At 38.0% G+C, this 13,225-nt stretch overlaps 1 non-coding gene across 1 annotated transcript; it reads right to left on the reverse strand.

The window, feature by feature from the left end:
* Positions 1-12,316: 12,316 nt before the first annotated feature.
* LOC141723224 (small nucleolar RNA R71) lies at positions 12,317-12,423 on the reverse strand. The gene has a single exon (XR_012576210.1). It is a non-coding gene; the product is annotated as a small nucleolar RNA R71 (small nucleolar RNA).
* Positions 12,424-13,225: the final 802 nt, after the last annotated feature.

Here is a 13,225-nt window from a genome sequence, read left to right on the forward strand (position 1 = left end):
TTGCTTTGCATCAGTTTGGCAAACTTTTTACAAAGTTTCTCATCTGTAGAGCCAAAAATAATATCATCTACATAAATTTGAACAAGTATGCTAGAGCCATTCACATTTCTGAAAAATAAAGTTTTATCTACAGTACCTCTTGTGAAGTGATTTTCCAAAAGGAACTTTGATAAAGTGTCATACCAGGCTCTAGGTGCTTGCTTCAGTCCATAAAGTGCTTTCAATATATAGTAGACATACTCTGGGAAATTTGGATCTTCAAAGCCAGGAGGTTGACTTACATACACTTCTTCCTCCAAATCTCCATTCAGAAAGGCACTTTTGATATCCATTTGATAGACCTTGAAATTGGCATGGGCTGCATAGGCTAAGAAAATTCTGATGGCTTCAAGTCTTGCAAAAGGAGCAAATGTTTCATCAAAATCTATCCCTTCTTGCTGACAATAGCCTTTAGCAACCAATCTTGCTTTGTTCCTTACTACTATGCCATTTTCATCCATCTTGTTTCCGAATACCCATTTGGTGTCTATTGGATTCTTTCCTTTAGGCTTGGGTACCAGCTTCCATACTTTATTCCTTTCAAATTGGTTTAGCTCCTCCTGCATAACTAAAATCCAATCAGGATCTAATAAGGCTTCTTCTACCTTCTTTGGTTCTTCCTTAGACAAGAAGCTACTGTATAGACATTCTTCTTGAGTTGCTCTCCTGGTTTGAACTCTGGAAGAAACATCACCAATAATCAGTTCAAAGGGGTGATCTTTTGTCCATTTTCTTGGTTGAGGTAGATTAGCCCTAAATGAAGAGACCTCAATGTTGTCTTGATGTGTGATTGAGTTTTGATTGCTAGAAACTCCCCCTGAGTTTGTGGATCTTTGATTTGAAATTGGGGTGCTTTCTATGGGTGATCTGCCTTGACTTCCTGCTCCTTTTGATAACCCGACGGATGGTGAATTTTGAGTACCGACGGATGAGGCAGGTTGTCTTCCGACGGATAATACAGATTGTCTTCCGACGGATGAAGCATTATGTAACTCGACGGATGTTGAGTTTTGTGCTTCATTTGTAGTAAATTTGTCTGCATTATCCTTAGACACTGTTTCTTGATCACTTTCATCATCACTTTCTTCACTGACCATCTCAACATTGTCGAATTTGAGGCTCTCATGGTAATCTCCATCTTTTAGTCCCTCAATCTTTTTATCATCAAACACAACATGTATAGATTCAACAACAATGTTGGTTCTTAGATTGTAGACTCTATATGCTTTACCAACAGCATATCCAACAAAAATTCCTTCATCTGCTTTAGCATCAAACTTCCCATTTTGATCAGTTTGATTTCTCAGAATATAGCATTTACAGCCAAAGACATGAAGAAAGTTCAGAGTTGGCTTCTTGTTCTTGAACAATTGATAAGGTGTCTTGCATTTTGTTTGATTAATCAGAGAGATGTTCTGAGTGTAGCATGCAGTGTTGACAGCTTCAGCCCAGAAATATGTTGGTAATTTTGATTCTTCAAGCATTGTCCTTGCAGCTTCAATAAGAGATCTATTCTTTCTTTCCACTACTCCATTATGTTGTGGAGTCCTTGCTGCTGAAAACTCATGCAGGATCCCATTTTCCTCACAGAATGCTCTCAAGACATAGTTCTTGAACTCAGTTCCATTGTCACTCCTGATTCTTCTAACTTTGAAATCAGGATGATTGTTAACTTGCCTTATGTGATTGATGATGATTTTACTAGCTTCATCTTTGGACTTTAGGAAATAGGTCCAAGAGAACTTTGAGAAATCATCTACAATTACTAGGAAAAATCTTTTCTTTGAGATTGACAATACATTGACTGGTCCAAACAAATCCATGTGAAGCAGTTGCAGAGGTTCTTCAATTGCTGAATCAAGTTTCTTCCTGAATGATGCTTTAATTTGCTTCCCTTTTTGGAAGGCATCACACAGTCCATCCTTTGTAAACTCCACCAGAGGAATGCCTCTAACTAGCTCTTTCTTTACCAGCTCATTCATGGTCTTGAAGTTCAAATGGGATAGCTTCTTGTGCCATAGCCAACTTTCATCTTGACTTGCTTTACTGAGAAGACAAGTTACAGATTCTGCTTTATTTGAGTTGAAGTCAGCTAGATACACATTTCCTCTTCTCACACCAGTGAGAACCACTTTGTTGTTTTGATTATTAATCACAACACAGGTTTCTTTGTTGAAGGTTACTGAGTTGCCTTTATCACAAAGCTGGCTGATACTCAACAGATTGTGTTTGAGACCATCCACTAAGGCAACCTCTTCAATGATGACATTGTCCTTTGAAATTAAGCCATATCCCACAGTATAACCTTTGCTGTCATCTCCAAAAGTGATACTTGGGCCAGCTCTCTCTTCAAACTCTGTGAGCAGGGTAGAATCACCAGTCATGTGTCTTGAACAACCACTATCCAAGTACCAAAGATTCCTTCCGTTTCCCTGCACATATCAAAATCAAATCAAGTTGATTTTGGTACCCAAGTTTCCTTGGGTCCTTCCTTGTTAGCTTTCTTCTTCTGTTTCTTAGGTTTTAACTCATTTGACTTAGGAATTTCAAATTCTTCCTTAGTCATTTGGGTTGGGCCTTTGAAACCACTAGATGCTACAGAATTATTATGCATGTTATGGCTAACAGGAAATGGCAAGCTTGGTGCAAACATGTTATTCCAGTAAGGCATGCTAAATGGCATTTGAGGCATATTGTATGCAGTATAATATGGATTAGGTGCAAATGGCATATTAGCAAACTGTGCATTCATGTTCTGTGTAGGCATAACATTAACAGGCATAGGAGGCATGGCATTCATGTTAGAGAATTGAGGCTGAACAGACATGGGAGTAGGCATGGCAGATTTGCAATTAACAGACAAATGATTTACACTACCACATTTGACACAGATTTTTCTAGGAGCATATTTGTCAGGTGTGTAGTTGTTATGTTTGTTAATCCCTACTTTACCATTCATACTGTTTTTCCTTTTAGTTTCTGTTTTTACCTCTATCTTCTCAAGTCTCTCACTCAACTGTTTGACAGTCATGTGACCAACATTAGCCTTCTTCCCTTTCTTGGCTTGACTTGACTCCCCTGAAACAAAGTTCTTGGAAACAGACCCATACTTTTCATTTAGCTTGGTTAATTTGGCTTTACTAATGGGTTTGTTCACAGCCGACGGATGAGGATTTTTATCATTCGACGGATAACACATTTTGTTATTCGACGGATAGTCCTTATCATCCGTCGAGTCTACATCTGTCAGCAATCCATCTACCAAAATAGGTTCTAGTTTCTCCTTATTCTTTTTCCAGGCTTCATCACAAAAGGACTCAATTCCTTGAACCTTGGTGATTTGAGCATGAACATCTCTGGATGTTTTCCATGCTTTAATCACCTCCTGTTCACGATCGAGCTGCTTCTTTAAAATTTCTTCCTTTTTCAAGGACTCAGTTAATTCCTCCTTAGCAATTCTACACTCAATTTTTAGTTTCTCAAACTCAACAAACTGAGACTCAAGCACATTATTCCTCTCACTCAAAAACAAGTTGTTTTCTTTGATTTTAGCATTTTCTTTAGTGAGGGACTTAAGTGTAACACGCAAATGATACAATTCTGTAGACATGTCATTTATTGCATCATTACACTCAGCTTTAGATAAATATGCAAGGTTTGTAGTAATTACCTGATTGCTTGAGGAACTTGTCTCTGTTTCATCAGACTTGGCCATAAGGGCTAGATTGACATAGCTGATCTCCTCATCTTCATCCAAACCATCAGCTCATTCTCTTGTGTAATAAAAGCCCTTTCCTTCTGTTTGAGTAGATCAAAGTATTTTTGCTTATAATCCACAGACTCAAATCTTTTCTTACTGGAATCTGACTTTCTACACTCATTTGCAAAATGCCCTGCCAAGCCACATTTGAAACACTTGAATTTTGACTTATCCACCATGTTTCTATTTGGCTTGGCAGCTCCAAAGTTCTTCTTGAACTTGAGCTTGGCAAATCTTCTTGAAAGGAATGCTAGGTGCTCATCAATGTCCTCCATGTCATCTTGACTCAAAGAATCTTCACTCTCTGCAGCTAGCCCTTTACCCTTGCTTTCACAGGCCTTTGAAGTTGATTCCACAGCTTCCATCTTCACTTCCTTCTCCTTTTCCAGTTCAGCAACTAGTGCAATGGATCCTCCTTTCTTCTTTCCTCTCTCCATTCTTTCATCATGCTCTATTTCAAGCTCATAGGTCTTCAAAATGCCATACAGTCTCTCCAAAGTAAACTCCTTATAATCTTATGAGTTTCTCAATGAGACTGTCATTGGTTTCCATTCCTTTGGAAGAGATCTGAGAAATTTCAGATTGGAGTCTTTAGTCTGATAGACTCTTCCATGCAATTTAAGAGCATTTAGTAGCTTTTGGAATCTACTAAAAATGTCAGTGAGTGACTCACTTTCTTCATTGTGAAAATGCTCATATTGCTGAATCAGGAGCTGCATTTTATTTTCTCTTACTTGCTCAGTACCATCACAGATTATCTGTATTGTGTCCCAAAGTTCCTTGGCAGTCTTGCAGTTGATGATGTTATCAAACATATCTGCATCAACACCATTGAACAGAATGTTCATGGCCTTTTTATCTTTCCTGACTTGTTCAAGATCAGGATCAGACCATTCATGCCTTGGCTTTGGAACTGATGGTTCATTTCCTGTTGCAGCTCTCATTGGAACATGAGGGCCTCTTTCTATGCAGTCCACATAGGCCACATCTTGAGAAAGCATATGAAGATGCATCTTTACCTTCCAATGATGGTAATTATCTTTATCCAGAAAAGGAATCTTGACTCCAACATCTTTCTTGTTCATCTTGCTGAATTGTTTTGATCTTTAAACTCTTTATAGATTAAGAGCTTGCTCTGATACCAATTGTTAGTCCCTTAACAATATAGCAAGAATTACAGAAGGGGGGTTGAATGGAATTCTTTACCTTTTTCTTGAAATAAAAATGTTCAACTCGATTATAGATATATCTGTTTTGATTAGCACAATGCGGAATATAAACTTTAATGAATCAAAACAAGAGTAATTAAAAACAAGAGTCTTTAAAAACTTTCTGGTGGATTTAAACAATTCCACCAGAGATATATATTAATATATCGAGAGAACTCTGTGTGCAGAAATGCTCACAGCTGCTTTTACAAGATAGAACAACTAAGAACACAGGAAATACTAAAGATAGTGCTTACAAAGATTTCTCTGTGTTTGTTTCTAAGCTCACTTAGTTTTCTTAGTTGTCTTTTTATATTTGCTACTCTCTTGGTTTATATATATTACCAAGATTACAAAGTCAAAAGAACTGAATAAATATAAAATCTAGCAGTCTTGATCTTTGTTGCTTTTCGTCCTCTATTACCCAGTTAATGGGCTTCCACAGTGTTTGTATCCAATCTCGATGGCTGTGTGTCAGCTTTCACTGTTCAACTGATGTTTGAATCTTGATATTATCATTCGTCGACTTTCAGATCATCCGTCGATGACTTACTTGATCATCCGTCGACTGCTATTTTGAACATCCGTTGAAAGTCATTTGATCATCCGTCGAAGCTTTGTTAAGCATCCGTTGATAGCTATTTTGGCACTTGACTTCATTTCACTTATACAGAATTACAAGACATTGCTTATGTACAGTTAATCAACCTATTCTGCATATCTAGTTAAAGTCAACATGACTTATATGCTACTACAGATTCTATACAAAGGTGCATACATCACTGTGCTACAAACTTATCATTATATAAGCTACTCACTCGATGGATAATAAATTACTCATCCGTCGGTACTCAAACTGAGTTATCCGTCGGGACTATAATTCTTATCCGTCGAGTGCTACATTATTTCACTAAGTAAAATCTACTTAGATGTTTTGTTTAGGTAATCATCAAGTGCACAACATATTCACAACAGTAACGCTGCTTGTAACACTTGCATTATAGTAGCCCACTTATGGCGTAGTGCCCTCATCTACCTAGGATTCGAGTGCTGGTAGAGGGGCAAACAGATTTTCTTCTCCAGAGGCCCAGGGTGAGTTTACGAGATTGATGTCCAAATCAATTGCTAAGGAGAGGGGTTTCTTACCCACGGTGAAAGATGGAAAGCTTTTGGAGATGGTTACGGAGTTAGGTTGGAAGATTTTCTTCGAGGTTCCTGATGTTGTCCCGATGAGCATCGTGTGAGAGTTCTACATGAATGCTAGAGTTAACAGGAATGGGTTTTTTGTGGTTCGTGGGTTGACGATGGATTATCATCCCGCGGCTATTCGCCTGGTCATTAATCAACCGGCGAGAAAGCCGATGCAAGAGGACTGGGTGAATAAGTCTAGGGATGAATTGGATCTTTATTATATTGTGGCTGAGTTGTGTGTCCCTGGAACACAGTGGAGGTGCAAGAAGGGCACGAATGAGCCGCTCACTTTTCCGGCTGCATGTATGAATAGGTATGCTCGGGCTTGGAATACTTTTGTGTGTGCCAATATTATGCCTTCTTCGTATCAGCATGATGATACTATTGATCGTGTTATTCTACTTTGAGGGATCTTGAATGAGAAGTATGAGGATCTCGGCCAGGTGATATATCAGAATATGCTGCGGTTTCTGTAAAGCAGGACATCAGGGGAGATTCCTCATGCCTCTATTATAACGAAGCTTTATGTTTCGGTTGGTATTCGTTGGCCCGAGTTGGAGCAGCTGCAGATGTCGAGCGCTCCTATTGATAGCTCGACGATCGCAGTGATGCAGGAATGGTATGATGGAAAAGCTGATGAGAAGGGTCTGGGTTACACTTATGACCATCTGCCAAGAGGCCAGCCAACCGATCAGACTTATGCTGGTGGATCTTCTCCGGCTAGGCGTGCAGCTTGGAGAGCCGCTCATGGAGAGACTAGTTCTTCGCGTGCTCAGCAGGAGGCAGGGGATGGTTCTAGGCTTGGCGATGCGCAGTTCGGGATATTGGCCAGATGCATGGATGCGATGCACGACATGCACAATCGTTTGCGGCCGACTTGACACCGGCTTTGGGCACTGCTTTTCGAGCCACTGGTGTTGAGGTTGATTGGTCGGTGTTTGGTGCTGATTTTGTGTATCTGCCACCTGATACTCCACCCGAGGAGGGTGATCTTTCTGATGACTAGGTATGCCTGGAATCCTTATTATTACCTTTAATGAGGATATTGCAAATTTTAAGTTTGGGGTGATAATGTAAGGATTAGTTTGTGTGTGTCCATATAGATTCATATAGATTCATGTTGCATATTTAGTTGTATTTTATTCATATTTTTGCATGATTTTTCATATTAGGACATATTTGTTTGTGTTTTTATGTGAGTTTATATAGTTGCATGTGCTTGTAAATAACATGATCCCTTAGGTTGCCCTATTTCTAATTGATAAGTTGATGTTAATTTGAGTGTGGTCATGACGAATAGAGAGATGTTTAAGTCTTAATGAATTGATTTGCAAGCCCGAAAAAAAAATCACAAGTCTTATAGGATTGCTTTTGAGCTAGATCATGATCATACTTATTTATTTGTTGAGATTTAATCACTTGGTTAAATTTAGAATTTTTGGTATTCTCGTAATGACAAAAGAGCACTGAATTTTAAAACTGGAGAAAAACTTGGATTTCATTGCTAGTTGTGAATAAGTCTAGGCGTCAAATGGCTAGTAGCTGGCTCATAATTTATGAGTAGTCTAGGGTTGAATGAGATAGAGCGAAAGGCACTCATTCAGAAATTGTTCAAGAAAAAAAAAGAAAAAAAAAGAGAAAAAAAGTATATGTTTATGCATAAATGATTAAGAGTGAGCTCTTTAATACTCGAGTTATTAAGTTCTAGGAGATTTTGTGCCTAGTGACCTAAGGCTTTGATAGTCAGGGATCCGCTAACCTAACGCTCGCTACATGGGTATTATTGTATAAGTCTTTTTGGACCTCATTCATTGCACGATCAAATAATCATCTTTGTTATGTGTTCAACAATAGCGTGAATCCTTGTATAACTCTAGTAGGAATGAGGTGTTGTCAGTCATTATGTGTTTAACGTCTATTCTATTTATAAGCTTGTGATTGTTTTGATGAAAGATAAGTTATGTTATTGATCTAGTTTCGAAATTATATCTGTTAAGCATCCCACACACGCACGTTTCTGGTTTGTGAGTTGGTTTGTGGTATTTATTTGAACTTTGTTTTAAGTCGTTGAATTCTTAGAGGCATTGATTTATTCATTTGGTTATGGTTATTCTGAGGGGATCGATTGCATTATCATTTAGTTGCATTCACGTAGTTGCATTCATGCATTAGGTTTGTTTTGTAGTTTTGAGTCTGTTTATGCTTGAGGACAAGCATCAATTCAAGTTTGGGGGTGTGATAAGTGGATTTTATATCTACTTAAAACGCTTCATTACAGGCTTAAGTTGGTGTTTTGAACTCAAGTTATTGGTATTTTTGATGTGTTTTTGTGTTATTGCATTATAGGCATTAGTTGGATAAATAAATTAGAATTTCAAAGAAATATGCTGAAAAGAGATCAGAATTGGAAGCCTAGTCCATGTTTATGTTGAAGAGCATCTCGATAGCTTCGCGGGGACTATTGAATCATCAAATTCTAACGAGCGGAACTCAAGTCATAGCCAAAACAAGAAAATGGAGTCAAAGTGCTGAGGCACGGCGCGCCTGCGCAGGAAGCGGGGCGGCCGCGCCAGGTGGGCGAAAAATGTGCGCGCCCGCGCGAAAAGCGGGGGAGGTCGCGTGGGTTGCCTGGGGCTGGGCCAGAATCCTATTTTGAGTACGATTTTGAGAGTCTGAAATCCCAGGTCGTTCAGAAGCCTATATAAACCAATAAAAAGTCATTTTAATAACAAGGAGCCAAGGGAGAGCAATACGAAGAACTAGAAAGCACAAGACGGCTACGGAGAAGAAGACTTTTATATTCTTTAAAATAGTTGATACTTTGATGCTTGTTTTCGATTTATCTTTAAACCCTAGTACTCTTATATTATCATTTTTTCATTGGAATCCATGGTGACGATGAGTTCGATTATGAAATAATCATTGTCATGGGGTTCTAACGGATTTATTTATGGATTTCAATAGTTAATTATTTTATAATCTTTAGTGTGTGGTGATTTATGATTTCCTAGTTTGGTTATGCTTATTCGTCTTTGATGCATAGCTAACATCTAAGATTGTTTGTTAATCTTTTTTGAAGCGACAGTGAATATAGAGGTTTAGAACTTGCCATGCTAGCATAGGTTTATGTATGTGTTAACATGCATAATTTGTGGGTAATTTTAACCATCTTATTCACCCTATGTAATCAAGATAGATAACTTGATCTTAACCATTATGTTTTCAATCTTTATAGACATATAGGGACTAAGCATAATTGGTGTCGATTTAACTTCTATATTAATTGTGGATGTTTGATAGTAGGGTATACGTATAACGAAAGTTAGCGTATACTAGTTTCGTGTTATCTGATTAGTTGTCATCACCATCACATGTTCGGGTTAAAGACATAAACTTTGAATGAAGTATTTAATGAAGTTAGAATCCCATATTTATTCTCATATAAGTAATTCAATCTTAATTCTCTTAGTTAATGTTATTTAGTATAATCTCTTAAGTAGTTAATCAAAACTTAATTTGTTACTTATCTTAGCATTGAACGATAATCATACATTATTGCATAGGTGCATAATCTAAACTGAACTTAAACCAGTCCCTATGGGAATGAACTTGACTTATATCTTATACTACTTGTGATTGCGTAAGATTGCGTGTATTTTCGTGTTAGAATTACAGCGAACAACCTCCAGCTCACAGATTTCCTCACATTCACAGCGGTCACGCTACTGCCTAAATTTCTTTTATCCAGCTTATTTGTTTCATCTAACATTGCAATGAGCCCTTGCACCACCTCCTGGTTAACAGTATGATGATCCTCAAGGCTCACCCACCACATCCGGTTAACCACCTCATTAACTGTATCGTAAATATAAAGTTGGCAAATCTTAGGAGTTTCATTATCATTAGGTATCAATGACCCAAACACATGGTGATTCTGCCCATTCAATTAGGTAATATACGGAGCACCTCCTCTATTAATAGAATGATCAATATTCCCACCGATTGAGGTAAAATAAAACATATAATTGTACATCCTTCTCATTCTATGGAAGTTTATAGCATTTTGCGAATGAGTGTTGAGTGGTATTTATGACACTTTATAATGCTCTAATAAGCTTTAAATTAATGCATTTGTACTCAAGGTGTTAAGTGTTTTAATGTGTTTTCGAGTGTTTTTGCATTTCAGGCATTATCAAGGTAATCAGTATATTAGCATTGTTTTGGTGCTAAGGTGGTGTTGGAATAAAAGCTCGCGAAGAACGGCTCGAATCTGCAAGAAAAAAAATCAGTTTAGGCAGAAGCCCAGCGTGCCCGCACTGATCAAGCGCGCGGCCGCGCCGTGTCGGATTTCAGAATTCATGTTTTGAATAGAAGACTGATTTTCTGGAGTTCTATGCTGATCAGGGCTACTATATAAATAACTCTATGTCATATTTAATCAGATAAGAAGCCAGAGATATATCAAGGAGAGCCGTGAGAAGACCGTATTAGCACGATACAACGAAGACGAAGAAGATCTTGTTTTTACTTGTGAATCTTTGTTTTAAGTTGTATTTGGATGCTAGTTTTCTTACTTGTGAACCTTACTCTTGTTTTATACTTGGTTTTATTTATTCGTTATAAAGACTACGTTTGTTATACCATATTTTCATCAGAATCAATGTTGATGATGAGTCCGATTATGGGCTAATCGTTATCGTGGGGTTCTAACGGATTTATTTATGGATTTCTTTAGTTAAATTGTTTCGATGCCTTAGTATGTGGTGATTGTATGATAACCTAGTATTAGTTGTGCGTATTCGTCTTATGAGTGTCGCGAACTTATAAGATAGTGTGTTAATTCTTAATGAAGCGACAGTGAATTTAAGGATTTAGAACTTGCCATGCTAGCATAGGTTCATGTATTTGTTATGCATGATTTGTAGGTAATTTTAACCATCTTACTTGCCCTGTGTAATCAAGATAGATAACTTGTGCTTAAACCGTTATGTTGTCAAATTCTATAGACATGTAGGGTCTCAATATAATTGGTGTCTATTCAATTTCTATCTCTTTTGTGGATGTCTGGTAGTATGGTACTCGTGCAACGAAATTTGGCGTTTATCAGTTTCATGTTGTCTGATTAGTGTCATCACCATTGTATGCTAAGGTTGAGAACAATAAGGCTACTGAATGAAGTATTTAATGAAGTTAGAATCCCATGTTTGTCATATATATTAATTTAATCAATTTTATTCTCTTAGTTATAATTGTTAGTTTAATTCTTAGTTATAAACAACCTCAACTTTTTATAGTCTTAGCATTGAATAATAACCATACATTGTTGCTTAAGTGCGTAAATTAATTAGTTAACCAATACAGTCTCTGTGGGAACGAACTAGAAAAGATTCTATACTACTTGCGAACTCGTATACTTGCGTGTATTATTAGCGCGTGTTTAGCGACTAACAAGTTCTTGGCGCCGCTGTCGGGGACTACAGTGTTAATTTCTAGCTTATGTGCTTTCCATCAGTGGTCGTTAAAGTTCATTGACTCGGACATTGTTACTTATCTATTTCCTTGTCTTATTTCAGGTACTCTAGTGAGGGTGTATGCATACGCGTTCGCATACTCGTAAGAGAACACTGGATAAAGCCGAGGAAGAAGTTGTGGTAGTTCGTGAGGACGTTTTCGAGGAAGAAAAGAAGGTAGAAGAAGAAGAGAAAGTGGAAGAACCGGCTTTAGTAGATATGGGTGATCAAGTGGAAAATCATAAGGCTTTGATGGACTATTCTCAGCCTAAGATTAATGCATTCAGTCAAGCATCATCAGACCAGCGATCAGGGTTAACACTTTTAAGATAAAGTCAAGTACGATTCAGATGATACAAAACTCATTTCAGTTTGGGGGTTCTCCTACTGAAGACCCCAACATGCACATCAGGGATTTCATCAAGATCTGCGACACTTTCAAGTTGAATGATGTGACTAAAGATGCTATCAAGCTACGCCTCTTCCCATTTTCTCTGAGGGACAAAGCTAAGTGCTGATTTCACTCTCTACCAGCAGGGTCTATCACCACTTGGGAGGATCTTGCGCAAAAGTATCTCACTAAATTCTTCCCCATGGCGAAGACTGCTGCAATCAGGAATGCTCTTACCCAATTTGCTCAGCAAACAGGAGAATCTCTGTGTGAGGCTTGGGATCGATATAAGGAGATGCTAAGGAAGTGCCCACACCACGGCATGCCTAATTGGATGATTATCAACTGTTTCTATAATGGATTGGGTGCTACTTCTAGACCCATGTTGGATGCAGCATCAGGAGGAGTCTTGTGGACTAAGAGCTACGATGAAACTTATGAACTTATTGAACTGATGGTTGCTAATGAGTATCAGAATCCTTCCCAGAGGCTAACTCAGGGAAAAGTCACAGGAATTCTGGAGTTGGACACAGCAACCGCTATCGCTGCGCAACTTAAGGCTTTGACGATGATGGTGGATACTTTGGCTAATTATGGAGTAAATCAAATTAGTAGTGTCTGTGAGCTTTATGCTGGTACCCATGAGACTGATCAGTGCGTAATTTCTAGTGAATCAGCTCAATTCGTGAGCAACTTCCAATGATCACAATAACCAGTGCCATCCACCTATCACCCTAACAACCTGTTGGATTTTAAACGCAGCGGGGGCATGGCAAAACACTTTTACACATATAAAATCCAAATAAAAGCATATAAATCGTGAATAAAAATTTGAGGGATCGAATCTAACCTTTAAAATAATTCGGAGACAACGATCAGAGATCCTTAGCAGTTGCTCCTCAAGTGTGAAGCACTCCACCGGTATCCACCAAGAAAACGATGTTAAGGAGGAGGAAGGAGGTGGAGAGAATTGGGTTTTCCAAACTTTTTGGGTTTTCGGGTTTCGAGGTTGAAATAAAATTAGGGTCTATAATAGTGTATTTATAGGAAAAATTTTTAGCTGAAATTTTCCCATAAATATTATTATTATTATCCCATTTATTATTCTCATTAATAATTAAAACAC

Source organism: Apium graveolens, chromosome 4 (assembly GCF_009905375.1).
Source record: "Apium graveolens cultivar Ventura chromosome 4, ASM990537v1, whole genome shotgun sequence".
NCBI classification, from domain to species: domain Eukaryota; kingdom Viridiplantae; phylum Streptophyta; class Magnoliopsida; order Apiales; family Apiaceae; genus Apium; species Apium graveolens.